The sequence below is a fragment of the Lolium rigidum genome, chromosome 3 (assembly GCF_022539505.1).
Source record: "Lolium rigidum isolate FL_2022 chromosome 3, APGP_CSIRO_Lrig_0.1, whole genome shotgun sequence".
NCBI classification, from domain to species: domain Eukaryota; kingdom Viridiplantae; phylum Streptophyta; class Magnoliopsida; order Poales; family Poaceae; genus Lolium; species Lolium rigidum.
Window position 1 is genome coordinate 355442890 of NC_061510.1, and position 18856 is coordinate 355461745.

Below are 18856 nucleotides of genomic sequence, written 5' to 3' on the forward strand. Positions count from 1 at the left end.
GTTTTCAAGTTTGAAGGTAGAAAATGAAATGCCGAGGCTCATAATTTAGCTCGCTTTGCTTTATTTTTGGAACAGAGGCGCCACTTGTGGCTTCTTCAGCCTCATGATACTTTGTTGATTCCTGAAACTTTAAACGTCGAACAATAAAGTGTGGAAGTTATTCGAAAATAAAAAGAAAAAAACCTTGATTGTCAACAGAAGTTCCCGATCGATCTCTGAACGAAGACACATTTCACGAAGCAGGAGCACCCACGACCAGAGCTCCAAGATACAGCAAAGGGGTGTCCGTGGGCCAAATCGTAAAAGGCCAGCCCCAGCAAGATGATGGCAAATGTATGAAAACCACAAAGAGAGTAAGAAAGTGCGCGCTGACTTTGCAACAGAGATGATGGAGCATCCTTCTCCCATCCACACAATGGTTGAGGCACCAGCCGGCCTGATTCGAGGCGGAAAAGTGTTTCTCCGGAAGATCTCCGAAAGGGGTTCCGGTGACGCAGCATGGCACCACCAGGGTTCATCTATGTCGCGCAGTGGCGGCGCAGCGCACCATCGATCGAACATTTCGCTCGACTCTCTGCTGCGGGTGGTATCACCGGCCGGTTCCTGCAACCTCCATGAAATTCGCCGTGCAACTGTGGACTATGGTGTGTCTCCAATCCCTTCCTCCAAAGTGATTCCGGATAAAGCGTCGCCGAGTGGTGACGCTTTTAGAGCATCTCCAACAGGCATACTATATCGCGGCGCGTTAAAACTAAAAATTCGCACGCGGTAAACAGATAGCGCGCGCTGTGCCGTTTTTTCCTGCACCGGACGCGCTAATATGCAGCGCGTGCGCGCGCAGGAAAAATGGTCCTCCGCCAGGCGCGGCAAAATACAGCGCGTGCGGGCGCGAAAAACAGATTTCTAGACTATTTTGCATTCACAAAGATCAAATAAACACACATAATTGCATTCACAATTCATGAAACAAATGACACAAAGTGCAACAACATCACATAGTTCAACAAGGACACACAAAATGACGTAGTTCAACAATGACACACGACATATGGTTCAAATGGACAAAGTGGAACACATAATGCATATCACAAATGCATATCACACTTCCGCATTTTCCAAGTCAACACCTTCTTCTTCCTCCTCGTCATCTTGGGTTGAAGGAGGAATAGTAGCATTCATGGAAGACACGAAGCCTCCCGGTGGTGCTCCCATACTCCCATACACACCACTCACGGAGCCTCCCATGGTCCCTCCAAACACTCCTCCATAGCTTGGTCCTCCCATGCCGGCCATGCCTCCATAGCCTCCCATGCCAGCCATGCCTCCCATGGTGGGCATGGGCATGCTTCCCATGCTGGCCATGCCTCCCATGGTGGGCATGGGCATGCTTCCCATGCCGGCCATGCCTCCCATGGTGGGCATGGGCATGCTTCCCATGCCGGCCATGCCTCCCATGCCTCCTCCAAACGTCGGCATGCCTCCTCCAAACATGCCGGTAGTGGAAGTGTTCATGTTGGCTACCAACAATCTCTTTTTGGCCAACACTTCATCGCGAAGAAGGTTGATGTACTCCTTTTGCCTCTCATCTATATGGGAAGTATCCATCAAGAAAAGCTTCCTCTCCTCCTCCGCTAGGCGTGCATGCTCCTCGGTGGCTTGCCTCTTCTCCTCCAAAGCCAACTTCCTCTCCTCGTTGGCGGCAATCCTCTCCTCCAAAGCGGCTCTCCTAGCTTCAATAGCATCCATAGCCTCTTTCTCCAAGTTTCGTTGCATCTTTCTATCTTCATTTGCTTGCAACCTTGCATTTGCAATCATCTCCATAGCCATGGCAATGTCATCATCTCCGGCCTTCCTTCCCTTCATTTCCTTGGCGGTCTTCCTACCATGCACATTCCTCCGCCCATTGTTGACGGAGTGAGGAGTGGAGCTTCTCTTCTTCCCTTCATCACTTGAATCATCATCATCGATGATTGTTGCATCACCGGTAGCATTGGCCGCCATAGTTGCCGCATCCAACTTGCCGCGCGTCTTCCACTTCTCTTCATTCCCTTGCACTTCATAGCAATGATGCAAGGTGAATGGCTTGCCAAGAATCTTGTTGCCTTTCTTGTTCTTCTTTCCCACATCCCTAAACAATCCTTGAGCCATGGAGTTCTACACATATGCGGAAAAGAAAATAGATGAGCCATATGAAGTACAACCGTATTCTTCTCATATGAGCCATATGGTGAACATAGTAGAATGACTTACCCTATCATTCTCATTAGTGCCACTTGGATTGAGAACATCGATGTTGGCTTGCACGCCCGCCCATTTTTGGCAATAGGTGTTGATACCGGACCAACGGGACCGAAGTGAGCGCATGGTTCGCTCGATCCCACTTGTGTTTGTGTTGAAGTACTCCGTCATCCTCATCCAATATGTTTCTCTTGTTTGATCGGCACCGGTTGTTGGATCCATTCCAATTGTCAACCACGTCTTGCAAAGCAACTTGCCCTCCGCTATGGTGTAGTTGGCGGCCCGGCCGGGAGGGCGAGGTTCAATCAACCCTTCTCCTTCCTCATCTACATCCTCATATTCCTCCTCCCCATCGGCGGCTTCATCGTCATGCAAGAACGAGGATCCAACATTCATTGTCTCCATGAATGCCGCATCATCCACTCTACATTGCAATGAAATTCATTACCATCGGCTAGGTATGCATCTAAACCACAATTCGACAAAAAGTAGTGTTTTTACCTCTCGGGCATTTCACCATCCAGCATATGTGCGCCGCGCGGTTGCCGGACGGAGGCGTCGGCCGGGTCGGCGGAGGAGGAGGAGGAGGAGGCGCCTCGGTTCGGCGCCGGAGGAGGAGGCCGTCGGCGGGGGACGGGCGCCTTCGCTTTCTTCGGTGGCGCGACGGCGGCGGGGCCGAGGTGCGGCCATTTGGTCGACGGCGCCTTCCCCTCCTCGGCGCGGGCCGCGCGTGCCGGCGCTCTGCGCGGCCATCTGCGCCGCGGCAGCGTCGCGTGTAGTGCGCCGCGCGGCGGGACGAAGAGCGCCCGCGCAGCAGCCGTTGGGTTCCCGGCGTCGGCGCCGCCGCTAGGGTTTGGCGGTGGCGCGGCGGAAGTGGCGGCGGCGGAGGGTGTGACAGAGTAGGGAGGGGTCGGCGGGTTGCCGGAGGGGTCGTCCATCGTCGGGATCGCCGGCGGCGCGCGGAGACGACGGATTGGGCTCGGGGCAGCGACGCGGAGGAGGAAGTTTCAGCGCGGGGGATTTTTCGCGCTTGGACGAGCGATGCCGCGCGCTGTAGCCGACGCGCCAGATATGCCGCTCCGGATTGTGCAAAACGCCGCGCGCCCTAAAATTTTTACAGCGCCGCGCCGTTTACCGCGCCTGCTGGAGCGCCACATTCCCTCCCGCGCACGCTATATCGAACGTTTTTATGCCGCGCGGCCTATATAGCGCGCCTGTTGGAGATGCTCTTAGGACGCATCTGTCACTAGCCGCGTCGTTCAAACGAGTTCCCGAAACATGTTAATAATGCAAAATATAAAGTGTTTTATTTAAATTTGATTACGTTTGCAACTTATCCGTTGCATTCTGCCTCATTCACGACTCTTCCCCCCGCGTCGCCCTCCACAGGGGGGAACCCTAGCCGCCGCCACACCTCGGCCCCCACCCCATCTCTCCCCTGCTTCGCCACCGTCGGAGGGGGCCCGGCAAAGCCGCGCGCACCCCGGGGAAGGTGGCGGCGGGGCGGCTTCTTCCCTCCCGCGGCCCCTGGTGAGAGGGAGCTCACTTGGGAGCGGCGGATGGTGGCGGGCGCGGCGACGGGCGGTGACGGACGGCAGGCGCGGCGGCGCTTCTGGCAGCGGGTGGCGCGTGGTGGGTGCTGCTGTTGGTGGCGGCGGGTGTTGCGGGCCGTTCGGGCCCGATCTGGGCCGCGTTCTGGCGGCGCGACGGGATGTGTTGTGGAGGGCGGACGCGGCGGCGGGGCGCGGAGGACGACCTCGCTGTGAGGTTCTGCATCCCTGGCTCTGGCTCTGTCCCTCTCCGACTGTGTGCGGAGGGCGGCCGGTGGCGCTGCCCAGGGCCGGGGCGGGTGTGGCGGTCACGGTGGAGATGGGGGATGAGGGTTGAAGGTGGGTCTGGCCAAAAGCACGATGCAAGATGGCGCGACAAGCTCCGGGCTAATGCCTTGTCCTCGGTGGCTGGCCGGCCGGCAGCTGGCCGAGGCCGGCGATGGCGACGGATTCGGGCGCCGCTTCCTTCTTGAAGGTATCGCCGATGGGATGTTTTGCCATCCTGTCTAGGAAAGCTCCGGGGAAATCCCTAGATCCGCCGTGATCGGTCGATGACGGCGCTCTTGTGTCGTCTCCCCTCTTGAGGGCATCGATTTGGAGCTGCTTAGGCCGGAGGGACCCGTGGAAGATGGTTGGTGTTGGCGTCGTGGGCTGTGTGGCAACGATGACAATGGTGAGTGGATCGGAGCTGCGGCATGTCCTTCGTCACCCCTGCCGTGATGGTGAAGTCGGAGCTGCGAGGCGACTTGTGGCAACGATGCCACTTGATTGGTGCTTGCGTCGGTGCAAGGCGTGCAACTTTCTCCTATGAAGGTCGCGATTGAAGTCGGAGCTGCCTCCTCCTCGACGTGCTTGGGGTCGACTGTTTGGCTTGGGCTCACATGGGCTCCGATGTCGTTCGCGGCGAGGGTCTCGGTGGCGGTCGTCTAAGGTGAAGTCGGAATCGCTCGTCTCGTGGAGGAGTGATGACGATGACGCTCGATGGCATCCTCAACGAGGGTCTTTCTTCTCGATGACGTGTGTGCTTCATGTGGGTAGCCAGGTTGGCCGGGGTGCTCAGTGTGTGTTGTTGGTTTTCGTCCGATTTTCTCCTAAAAATCTGGCACTTTCTTCTTAATTAATGGATGAGGCAAAGCTTTTGCCTCCATTTAAAAAAAATTACATTTGCAACTTTGAATGAGAAACGGCAAGGTGATCGCCCCTAGCCTACTTGTCGTCTCTCGAAACGCTTGACGGCCGTGCCCCATGTTGCCTCCCTCCCTCTTCCGCTTCTCCGTCGCCGCCGCCCGCCACTCCCTCCGCTGCACGGTCGCCAGAGCGTGGTGGGCCGCCGCGTCCTCTAGGAACCGCTGCTGCAGCGCCTTGTTGGCGTCATCCTAGGCCTTCTTCAACGTCTCGAAGGACACAAGGATGGACCTCTGCTCTGCCGCCTTCTCCTCCGGGTCAGGCCCTGTCCAGTCGTCATCGTCCAACTCCTCCATCGCGGCCGCCGCCTCCCGCCATTGTTGCTCCTCCGCATCGAAGGCCGTGTGATCCGCCTCCTCCTCCGTAGCCTCTCGATGTGCGTGGCCATGAACTGCTCGTACATCGTTGCGAGCTCCGGGTCCTCCATGTCGTCATCCTCGTCGTCATCGTAGTCGAACTAAAACATGGGAGGTGAAGGCGGAGGTGGAGGCGGTGGCGGAGGAGCCTGGCCGTCGCTGGTGCGGCTTATCACATTGCGTATGTGGTGGCTAGGCGACAAGGCATGGTGTCGTGGAGGCGGAGGGATGGATTGCTAGCGGTTGTGGTGGCGATGGCGGTCTTTTATAGCCGGTGGCGGTATGGGAAAAGATGGGGAGACAGCGTGGGAATACGAACGGTGGCGACGCGTGGAGGTGGCGTAGCGTCAACGGGACGTCTCGCTTGCACCACCCTAGAAACCCTGGTCGCCATATAAGACAAAGCTGCAGCGCTGCATGCTTCTGCGTCACTTGCGAATCGGGCCCACCACTTCTGACACGGGTTTTCATTTAGTCTGGCCCCATGAAGTGTCCATGTGTAACGGGGATAGGCACGGGAGACCGGACACCATATTGAATCGCGCTGGACTGAAAAAAGCTCTAGAACGCATGGCTGGAGACGGTAAAACGTCTGACGACTCCTGAATCAATTGACTGGAGATGCTATGAATCTGCAGAGAGAGAACGAGAAAACAAGTTGTGCGATCTTGGTAGAGGCGATGTCATACATGTCCGGGTGCGTGTTCGGTTAATATAGTTAATTTGGTTCGGTAAATACTGTTTTTCAGTAATTAAGATTTTAATACTTCGGTAAATATGGTTACGTATTAAAATATGATTCGGTTTCGGTAATAACAATATGTATTCGGTTCGGTTTCGGTAATAGCAAAATTAACCAAACTTAACGTGAATTTTTAAGTAACACCTGTTTTTTGTGAACATATATTTTCTTTATGTATTTATCAAGACCAAACTGATTATGTTACATGAGAAAGAAATGATAAGTAATGAAAATGCAGCGAAAATAAAGATTGCAACACTCTTTGGGACTTGAAGTCTTGAACTGACAATTGTCCACAAATATATGTATACTAACACATCCATACCACCACACTAGACTATCTTTGTTACTATTGGCAGGGAGTAGTACAATATGCACTTATAAACAATATATAATATTAACGTCAATTTATGATGGGGCCTGGAAAGCAAAATTCTTTGTTGGGATGGGCTATTCCATTTTCGGTTACCCGCGGTTTTTCAGGTTTTTAACTGAATTAACTAAAGTTTATATGGTTAGCACTTTTGCTAATTGAAACCTAACCATTAAACCATAAAAACTGAAAATTCAATTTGGTTAAGGTTTTTATGTTCGGTTTTCGGTTTCAGACTTTCAGTTCAGTTATGTGTAGTCGCACATATATGACACTGGAATCACTTGATTTTACGCAACAAGACAACAACATTGGTCAGACATAGCTTGATCTGACAATTGATCCCGTACATTCCTACCCACTTCTGTTCATCGGCCGTAACATCTGACTGACTGAAACGAAAACGATGCTAGTACACTGAATGATCTGATGCTGGTGCTGCTAGCACAGTCTAGCAAATGCAGGGGCCAATAATTGTCCTACTACCTGCCACAACCACACTGTTAGCAGGTCTAAACCTTAACAAGGACATGACTATCAAATCACCACAAAAACCACCCACCAAAATCGTTTCTGTTCTTGAGAAGGAGATCAAGGATGGCCCCGCGTGCGCCCTTCGATCATGGCACCGATTATTGGCTACCTTGGCACCCGCATACTCACGCCATGTTCCTTGCAATATTGACCCGATGCATGACGAGTAAATTCCAAAATCATAAAATTAGGGTGACAAATTCGTTAAACCACCTTCATTTCACGAAATTACCAAAGTCCACTGATATTGCGTTGGTTCGTTGCAATGCTGTTGATTGGCAATTTTAGGCGTGTTAACAAGGTTTCTGATAATGGATCTTACTCTCAGTGATGATGCGGCAGAAAATTTGACGATCGAGAACGACCAAGGTTGTTCTGTCAGCTCATCTCTCCTCTCCTTTTCAGTTTTTTTTCATGTTTCTCCCTAAGTCCTCGTACCTACATGTCAACGTTGTAGCCCACCATCGCCCCTCTCCACCCCCATCTTCGTCCCTGAGGAATGTCCTCCGTCCCCGGCAGCTAGCGTCGCCCCTCCTCACCCCAGCCCGCGTCCCGCCAGTGCCGCCGCCGACCCTTACCCGTCGTTGTCCTCGTGATGCGGCTAATAACGCCGACCAAACCCCGTCGAGCCCACCACCACTTTGCACCTGCTCACCGATGGAATGGGCCCTCTCCTTCGTCTTCGGCCTATGCCCTCCATTGCCACCTGCTTAGCCATCCGACGAGCACATGCCCGCCTATTGCCATTGGCCCGGCCCCGCCTCCATGGGCTGTTCTAGCCTTGTCTGTAGTTGGCAGAACATCGTGGCCGCCGAGCTGTGGCGCACGAGCGGGGGTGGGCGCCAAAGAGCTCCGCCATGGCAGGCACAGGCGAGGTCCACAAGGGGAAGATGCGGGCGAGCTCGGGACGGGCGCAGTGACGCAGGAAAGCACAGGGCGGGCGCATGCGAGGCGGTAAAGCTTGGGCGCGGACGATCTCGAGGTAGGTAGCGTGGCGATACATGCTGACATGCGGTCGATACCGATGCACGTCCCCGGGTGGCGAGTTGAGCGTGCCTGTGGGCGATCCACGTCGACGCCCGGTGCTACGTGGACGCGCATCCACGCTCGGATTTGGTAATGCCACGTAGAAACCAAATGTTGCGAAAAAATTAACATAACAAAATAGCAAAAAAAGCAGAAATAAGCTAACAGCTACCGAAAAATTGCAAAAAGCCCCAACATTTAGGCCTATCTTTACTATTAAATCTGGATCCGTTGTTCCTACTTGTAGGTCGTCGGACGTTGCACCGCTCATGCTCGATCGATGGACTTGGAGAAAGGGACCGAACGCAACGCTACTGAGCCCAGTCCACAAGAAACCAAACAGCCCAGCCAAATCGAAAAGCCCAGCAGAGTTCACAAGGAAACGACAGACCCCTGGTCCCTGGAGACCGGGACGCGATCGGGCCATAGAAGCTGCAGAACAAACAGGGGTGCTGTACGCCGACCTGGTCGGCGTGGACCAGGCGCCGCACATCCCTAGGCGGGTTGTTGGGCCGGCCCAACAATCCAACTTCTTTTTTTTTGGTTTTTTGGTTTTTCGTTTTTTCTGTTTATTTTTTCTTTTTAGTTTTCAAAAGCTGATTCTTTTTAGACCGAAGGCCGACCAAAGGGTGAAGGTGGAGTCCATGGTGGACTCCGCCACCATGGACGGCCATAGGGGAAGGAAAGGGAGGAGTCCCACTTGTCCTAGGTTTCACCCATATGGAAGGTTTTTGAGTTGAATTCTTATTCGGATTTTGGGCAAATCCTTGGGGGTTTCACCTATATAAAGAGAGGGAGAGGGAGAGGACTGGTCACCTCTTGAGCCGCACCACTAAAGGGCACCCAAGGCCGGCGCCCAAGTGCCCCCTCTCCCAAACCCTAGCCTCTCCCCTCCTCCATCTTCTCCCGCGGTGCTTACGGCGAAGCGCTGCCAGAGATCTCTACCACCACCATCACCACGCCGTCATGCTGGCGGGATTTCGAGGAGGATCTACTACATCCGCTGCCCGCTGGAACGGGGAGAAGGACGTCGTCATCAACACTGTACGTGTGACCGAGTGCGGAGGTGCTGCCCGATTGTGGCACCGTCGAGATCTTGTACGTGCTTTTAAAAGCGGCAAGTGATCGACTACATCTACCACGAGATTTATCTCGTTAACGCTTAGCGATCTTCGAGGGTATGTTGATCTTCACCTCGTTGCTACCATCTACTAGATTAGATCTTGTCTTGTTATTCGTTCTTGCGGTAGGAATTTTTTGTTTTCTATGCTACGAATCCCTACATTTTTTTAGGCAGAGGCCGCCTCTTCACGACACGTCACCCAACTCATCCCCATAGGTTCGCACAAGTTATGCGGCGTGGCTCCCCTGCTAGCCACAACCGTTGTCGGAGAAGACACTCTGCCACGACCATCACTGGAGAATACGCCCGTGCCAGCGCCACGGTTCCGCTCACTTCCAACTCCGGTAGCAGTCGTTTGCAGCTCCCGCACTGGCCGCTTGTAGCATGGTCACACACTTATGGTCACTGGCCGCTTGCAGCATGGCCATGCACAGATGGTCGTTTGTAGCTCGGACGCATGCAGCTCTATTGGCATTTGCAGCTTAGGTGGTACCGGTCAATTGTAGCTCCAACGGTAGATGCTTTCAACAGCTTCTCTACTGTTGGCACTTGCAGCTTAGGTGGTCACCCTTGGCAGCTTAGGTGCTCGGACGCATGCAGCTCCTACTGTTGGCACTTTGCAGCTCCGGTGGCTGTACTTCGCAGCTCCGGCGTAGGCGGTTGCAGCTCCGCGGTGGTCGCTTGTAGCTTGGGAGTGACTCGAAAACCTCTTTTTACAGGCAACGACACCTACCGGAGTGACGTCAGTCATGTGTTGACAAATTCTTTCACAAAATTATGGAACAAATTCAAAACATAATTCAAACATAATTGAAACACGAATATTTTTATGAAGGGATTTCTATTTTCGTGCCCTCGGTTGCTTAGTTGTGCTCAGTTTTCCTCAGCTCCTTAGTTTTTCCTCAGTTTTTTCTCAGTTTTCCCCAAGACCTTGTCTGAAACCCGCAGAAGGAGCTGGGACGGAAGAAATCCGTTAAGTTGACTGTTCCGTGTTGACGAGTGGGGTCGTGTCATTTGTGGGGCCGCGTCGTGTGGGGCTGGTAGGAAGGAACCGCGTGGGACAAGACGAGACCGTGTTTGTGGGGCCGTAGCGTGTGGAGCCGTGTGGGTCTGGGACGTAGGCACGAGTGAGTTATGTCTCTTTCGCCCAGATTAGCAGTTTTCAATGTACATTTTTCCTCTCTCTCGCTCGATCTCATTCATATTTGATAGCCCAAATTGGTAGCAAATCTAGAGCAGTTTCTCCTTCTGTTTTTTAACGCCATTCATTTCTTTATGCCTTCGTTTTTACCCAATCAGGTAGAAGATCTAGGACACAAATCCAGAGAAAATATAGGATAAGCTGCATACAGCAGCCAACATAGCATAGATATATTCACGACAGATCCAACAGTAGTACCGATAGAACCCTACAACATAAGCTACATTTTACATGAATTTAAGGCTGCTCTACGGATAGAGCAGTCACATACAGAGAGTGCAGTAGGCATGTTCAACGCCTCCAGGTAGCGCCTGTGACTCGCTTGGAGGTTGTGCAGGTGAATCCCAAGTGCTTTGTGTTTGGTCATGAACGCATGCATGTTCATGGTCGTTCCAACTCTAGCGCCGCATCTGCCAATGGATTCAGCATGGTTCACCAGGCAGTTGAAGTCGGTGGCGCGGAGCTTCCTGTTGCAAAAGGGGAACTTGTATATGCCTCGAGCAAAGGGGCTATCGTAATGGTCGGACTGCAGCCTCCTAAGGACGTGACGAGTCTTGGTGTGGAAGGACTCGTCGTCGCTGTCGACGTCGCTGCTCTGCACCTGTTACGTAGCACCAAAGATCGTGCAAAAAACAATGATGGCGTGTAACTCACACGTTCGTTGGGAACCCCAAGAGGAAGGTATGATGCGCACAGCAGCAAGTTTTCCCTCAGAAAAAAACCAAGGTTTATCGAACCAGGAGGAGCCAAGAAGCACGTTGAAGGTTGATGGCGGCGGGATGTAGTGCGGCGCAACACCAGGGATTCCGGCGCCAACGTGGAACCTGCACAACACAACCAAAGTACTTTGCCCCAACGAAACAGAGTGAGGTTGTCAATCTCACCGGCTTGTCGTAACAAAGGATTAGATGTATAGTGTGGATGATGATTGTTTGCGAGAAAACGATAGAACAAGTATTGCAGTAGATTGTATTCGATGTAAAAGAATGGACCGGGGTCCACAGTTCACTAGAGGTGTCTCTCCCATAAGATAAATAGCATGTTGGGTGAACAAATTACAGTCAGGCAATTGACAAATAGAGAGGGCATGACCATGCACATACATGATATGATGAGTATTGTGAGATTTAATTGGGCATTACGACAAAGTACATAGACCGCTATCCGGCATGCATCTATGCCTAAAAAGTCCACCTTCGAGGTTATCATCCGAACCCCTTCCGGTATTAAGTTGCAAACAACGGACAATTGCATTAAGTATGGTGCGTAATGTAATCAATAACTACATCCTCGGACATAGCATCAATGTTTTATCCCTAGTGGCAACAAGCACATCCACAACCTTAGAACTTTACTGTCACACGTCCCAGATTTAATGGAGGCATGAACCCACTATCAAGCATAAATACTCCCTCTTGGAGTTAAGAGCAAAAACTTGGCCAGAGCCTCTACTAATAACGGAGAGCATGCAAGATCATAAACAACACATAGGTAATAGATTGATAATCAACATAACATAGTATTCTCTATCCATCGGATCCCGACAAACACAACATATAGCATTACGGATAGATGATCTTGATCATGTTAGGCAGCTCACAAGATCCGACAATGAAGCACATAAGGAGAAGACAACCATCTAGCTACTCGCTATGGACCCATAGTCCAGGGGTGAACTACTCACTCATCACTCCGGAGGCGACCATGGCGGTGAAGAGTCCTCCGGGAGATGATTCCCCTCTCCGGCGAGGGTGCCGGAGGCGATCTCCTGAATCCCCCGAGATGGGATTGGCGGCAGTGGCGTCTCAGTAAGGTTTTCCGTATCGTGGCTCTCGGTACTGGGGGTTTCGCGACGAAGGCTTTAAGTAGACTGAAGGGCAACGTGGGGGGCCACACGAGGGCCCCACACACCAGGGCCGCGCGGCCAAGGGCCAGGCCGCGCCGCCATGTAGTGTCGGCGCCTCGTGGCCCCACTTCCTTTCCCCCTCGGTCTTCTGGAAGCTTCGTGCAAAAATAGGACCCTGGGCATTGATTTCGTCCAATTCCGAGAATATTTCCTTACTAGGATTTACGAAACCAAAAACAGCGAGAACAAGACAGCGGCTCTTCGGCATCTCGTTAATAGGTTAGTGCCGGAAAATGCATAAATATGACATATAATGTGTATAAAACATGTAGATATCATCAATAATGTGGCATGGAACATAAGAAATTATCGATACGTCGGAGACGTATCAAACACGGAGTCAATTGCAACGATAATGGAACAGAGAGTGAACAAAGATCATGCATGATAATATGGGCAGGAAAAAAAGAGGTAGCCTCAGTTACATTGGACACACTTATATCCAGGATTTGAGTGAGTAAACCAAAGATCATGCACAACAAATTTGTACACACCAATTGTTTACTGACCAAACCCTGAATCAATTTGTGCCCAAATATTCATCATCATCGGCACAAATCTTAAACAAAAGCAAATCACAACACTAATAACGCAAGATCTAACACAAAAGGATTGAACTAGGAACAGACGCACCCTAATAACGCAAGATCTAACACAAATGGATTGAACTAGGAACAGACTTACCCTAATAACGCTAGATCTAACATAAAAGGATTGAAATGGGATAAGAACAAGGGAGCAAAGGGTTACCTACGGCTCGTCGTCGACGATGCTGGTGTCGTAGGGGTTCTCCGGCGCGACGTACGTCACTGGTTCATACGGGTTCCAAGCGACGGGGGCCTGGACGGTGGCGGTGGCCGATGCGTCGGAGGCTGATGCGCCGGCTGCTACGTTGGAAGCAGCGACAGGGGCCTGGACAGGGGCAGCGGCCGATGCGCCGACGGCTGATGCGCCGGCTGCTACGTTGGAAGCAGCGACAGGGGCCTGGACGGGGGCAGCGGCCGATGCGCCGGCGGCCGATGCGCCGGTGGCCGATGCGCCGACAATGGGCATCTCATTCTTGTCCATCGCCGGCGGTTTTCTTCGGGGTTTTTTCTTCGGTTGTGGAGAAGATGATGGGACAGGAGAGGCGGTTGCAGTGAGAACGTGCGTCGAGGGAGAGAAAAAAGGCTCTATAAAGACGAAGGTGGCGTGTACCGCAACACGCGTCCGCTATGCACGGCTGCAGCGTGCACCGCGACACGAGTCTAACCCTGAGACGTTTGGTGTACTCAGTTATAACCTCAGGCCTTATACATAAATTTTATCTGTACTCAGTTTTCCCCTCGAGTACTTAGACTGACAAGTGTAATATACTCAGATTACCCTCAAGTAGCTGGTCAACAGAGAGTCAACAAATGAGATTAACATATCTAATTGAGTCATTTCATGCGCAAAAAAATCCAAAAAAATAAAATCATAGTGGCACCTACTCATGGAGTCTTCGTACCCAACCTGCCACCTAGAAAACCTTAACAAACGTATATAAATCAAGTTTTACCATAAATTGCCACTTCTCAGAATCAGCAGTGTAGCTATGAAGATGCATGGTTTTCCACTCAAACCCCTTTGCAAAACATCTTCCCCAAAAACATAGTTGGTCTAAATGATGCCATAATTGTCACACTCATGTATATTTGAATTGCAATAATTTGATGTACCCCAATATGAATTATATTGTACAAAACACGCATTTTTCATTTTGTAATTATTTTGTTTCAATCCCTTAGTCTATTTACTATTTATGTGCCCTTGGATTCTTAGTACTACTCACTTTGCCCTCAAGTTCTGTCACAAATGCTCTCAGAAGCCCAAACTTATCCTGATTGTCACACGGATCGACTCCACGAACCGTTGATCAACTGATCTAACGGGCAGTATACCCCTCCCCGTCTCTTCGTGGCCACCACTCTCTCTCTCTGTCGGTGGATGCATTATTGTCACCCATCTAACAATTATCAACTATCTTTCACTTTCCTTTTCTTTTATGGGATATAGTTTGGGATATAGTTTTGGTAATTTGAAACGGCCCAAAAGTGGTATAATTTTGGTATAAACATGAGGCATACATATTTGTGGATTTCGGTGAATGCATTATTGTCACCCCTCTAACAATTATCAACTTTCTTTTGCTTTCCTTTTCTTTTAGGGGATATAGTTTGGGATATAGTTTTGGTAATTTGAAACGGCCCAAAAGTGGTATAATTTTGGTATAAACATGAGGCATACATATTTGCGGATTTCGGTGAATGCATTATTGTCACCCCTCTAACAATTATCAACTTTCTTTCGCTTTCCTTTTCTTTTAGGGGATATAGTTTTGGTAATTTGAAACGGCCCTAAAGTGGTATAATTTTGGTATAAACATGAGGCATACATATTTGCGGATTTCGGTGAATGCATTATTGTCACCCCTCTAACAATTATCAACTTTCTTTCGCTTTCCTTTTCTTTTAGGGGATATAGTTTGGGATATAGTTTTGGTAATTTGAAACGGCCCAAAAGTGGTATAATTTTGGTATAAACATGAGGCATACATATTTGCGGATTTCGGTGAATGCATTATTGTCACCCCTCTATCAATTATCAACTTTTTTTAGCATTCCAATATAGTTGGTAATTTCGGTGAATGCACACACTAACTATGAAAACAACTACAAGTACATGTAACTGAATAATGGATTTGTAACAAGGTATCCCTTGTAACAACTTCTAGCGCACAGTGAGCAATGATAAGAATCCGAACGCAATTATACAACGAAAAAAATAACCAGCCATCAGATTAGCTTGCTTCTTCAACTCGATCAGCTGCCTTAACTGCTTGTTTATTTTCTTCAGTTCTCCCTTCACTTCCACCAGTCCTGCATTGGGAGCATTAGGCATAATCGGATCGGCTCCTCTCTCTGCCGCATTCTCTACAGCAAGTCCCCCCTCCCAAATTGCGCTCCCCAATAGCGCCAATATATTCCTGCAATTGAAGCCTCTTAACATATACATCGATCCACTCGAAATGCCTGCATTTCTTCAGGATCTGAAAACAACAACGTGAACCATAAATCCCAAATTCGAGGGAATAACAAGAAAATCGAGAGAAAACAGATAAATTGGAGCGAGATCTAACCTTATCCCCCTCTCTATATGGCAAGCTCTCGCATGCAAGGAATTCATGTCCACGGTTGCTGTTGTCGTCCGTCTTACAGATCGACCGCTTCAGAGGCTCCTGGCGTGGGCAGTCAGGGTATCTTGTCAAAGGCACGGATCCATACTGCGGCCATGAAGAACGGGAGGTCGAAGAGAAACTAGACATCACCCGCCTGCCGGAGAAGGGCTGCCGCTGGCGGAGAAGAAGAACAATGGGGCGCGGGGAAAGAAAGGGGAAGTAAGGCACGGGCACGGGCGCGGGGAAAGAAAGGGGAATTAATGGCACGGGCACGGGCGCGGGGCTGGCTCGGGCTCCCATTTTGCAACGGTCACCTGGGTAAGCTGTGGGTCCGGCGCGCTAACGTGGACAAGTTGTGGGTCCCACGTTGATCTGGATAAGTGAAGATGTGTCCACTGCGGGGCACCAACAGCGGCCCCACTTGCCAGCACCAACCAACCAACTAAACGGGAATCCTCCGTCCGAGCTCCTTCTGCGGGTTTCAGACAAGGTCTTGGGGAAAACTGAGGAAAAACTAAGGAGCTGGGGAAAACTGAGTACAACTAAGGATCTGAGGACACGAAAAGAGAAATTCCTTTAATGAAAACCGTAGTGGACGTCAGCAATGGTGTCATCAATTTCACTTTTTGTCAGACTCTTTCACAATGTTTTTCATGTATCATTTCAGTTTCATAAAAGTTTCACTTGTACTTCAATTATTAGTTTTATACAAGGGCGGATCCAGGACAATTTTTGAGAGGGTGCAAAATATGATAAGTGGTGCAAATAATATTTCTAAGTGGGGCCAAATCAGTTTTTAGCTAGCATATTACAAGGTAAATGAAAATTGAGTGGGGGTAGCTGTCCCCTTGAGTATAGGCTGCAACCGCCCATGGTTTTATATTAGATAAATGTTAAAAGCCTACCAATCTCAAAGCAGAGAGTGGATGGTAGATGTAACACCGGTAGGTACCGTTGCCTTTAAATTCGCTGTGTACGGGAGTTACTTGCAACAGTTGATGGCCCATAGCGGCGGTGGTTTGTAGCAGGATGCAGCAGTGGCGCCTGGCAGTGCAATTTGAAGAAGGTCATGCGGGTGCTAAAGAAGGCTGGATGGTTGGTGGCGCTGCTCGCAGCTGAGCACCGTGAGAAAGAGAGAACAAGGAAGAGCACCGGGAGAAAACGATTGCAACTTTGCAAGATTGCAACCGTTGCATGTGGTGGCCCCTGACATCATTGACTCCCGCCGAGGGAAGACGTGCGCAGCGAAAGCAGTGGAGAGATCCTCCTCCGGGAGAGTTGGAGCATTTTCCATACGGGTATGCAACAATCAAGTTCGCAGACTCGATAAGTTTGCTAATCTAGGCATGGCGAGACCTTAATAGAACGTTAACACCTGAATTAGGCACTCGATTCCGCACATAGCAGAAGTACCCACGATCACACGAGACAAAACAAAGAGGCGTCAGTGCGCCGAGTCGTGAAAGATGATGGCAAATGTAAAAAACCAAAAAGAGAGATAGAAAGAACGCGCTGACTTGGCAACACATGGTCTTTCCCCTTTCCACTACCGTGCTAGCACCAGCCGGCCAGGTCGATCGATGACCTGCAGATGCGTAATTGGAGGCAGAGGAAGGCGTATCTTGGTAAAGTGTTTCTCCGGAAGATCACCGACATGAAAGGGCCTCGCTGACGCAGTGGCAGCGCAGCGCACCATCGATCCATACCAGGCCACATTTCGCTCTACTCTCTACTTCTGTGAGTGGTATCACTGGCCGGTTCCTGCAACGTCTTCATGAAATTCTTAGCAACTGAAGACTATGGTGTGTCTGAATCTTCACGGTGGGAGAACAGGCCGGAAGAAAAAAAAAGTTCAGAGATCATGGCTGATTCGATGCCATACATGAAACGGGAATCACTTGATTTTACGCACGATGACGACGTCTTCCTTCTGCTGCGAGCTGTAGCTCGAGGCCTCGAGCTCACCATGGATCCCATACACGACATTCCTACCCCGTTTTATTCATCCGCCGTAAACGTCAGTCTGACTCAAAGGAAAACGATGCTGCTACTATGAATGATGGAAGCGATCGAGCAACAGAGATGCGTGCGGTGCGCGATCGGATGTAGGCGATGCTACCGGGCAGTCTAGCACATGCAGCTGCCAATGATTGTACTACCTGCCAACAACCACACTGTTAGCAGGTCTAAACCTTAACAACATGACATGACTACCAATTCTCGAGTACTAGACAAATAACAATCGCCACAAAAAAGTTTTTCTACCTGACGTCCTGGCGATAGGCGACCGCCGGGCGATTAGGGTTTCCTTCCTCCGCCGTCCCGATCCCATCAGGCCGGCCGGAGTTCTGCTGACATCTGCTAGCGCGTGGCTGGGTGAATCCTTCTCCGCGAAGATCTGATAGCTTCTGGTCTCTGTTGGCCCTCTCCCCTTCTCGCTAGGGTTGGCCCTAGCTAGATCGGTTCTCGACATGGCGACCCCGGCAAGCAGTTCTACGAACCATGCAAGTGGCTCGGGAGGAAAAAAATCGGAAACTCTGGATGATATGCTTCTCCGCCTGGGGATTGAAGAAGATGAGTACGACGATCTCGTTCTAGAAGAGGAAGAGGAGGTACCGAAACTTGGCATTAAGTGGATGGCTTTAGCTAAGGTACATACTACAAACTTTTTTAGTCCTCAAACTTTTGAGCATCACATGAGGATAGCTTGGAGCCCCGCAAAAGAGGTGATCTTCCAACAGCTCGAAGAGAATCTATTTACAGTTCAATGTAATTGTTTGGGTGATTGGCTGAAAGTCTCTGAAGGAGGACCGTGGCTATTTAGACAGTTTGCTGTCTCCATTGAACCATATGATGGACTTGCTAATCCAGAGACAATCGACCTGAACTTCATCACAACTTGGATCCAAATTCACAAGATTCCACTGGGGTATAGGAAGAAAAGTTTCATTACCAACCTTACTGAGAAAAAGGTTGGGAAGGTGATTGACTTACAACTTGAGGTACAAGGTGCTGGCAATTTCATCCGAGTTAAAGTTAAACTCGATGTAAGGAAACCGTTGGCCCGTTTTGTCTCTTTCTCCCGAGAAGGTGTCAGAGTAGCTTACCCGATCAAATTTGAAAAGATGCCCAGATTCTGTGGGGCTTGTGGTCTTATCGGTCACTCTCACCAGGAGTGTGGAACGGGAGAGCACGAAGAAGATAACCTGAAATGGGGAGATTTCCTCAAAGCCGACCTGGATACTTGGCACGGTAGATTTTATGGAGGAGGAAGATGGGGTATCCGCTCTGGTCGTGGTGCAAATGAGTTCAGGGGAGGTCATGGTCGCAACCCAGGGCATGGGAGAGATGATAATTTGGAGGGGTGTGGTTCTGCCCCGGCTTGGAGGCACAACGCTCTCGTGATAGTTGGCGGCCTCGCAC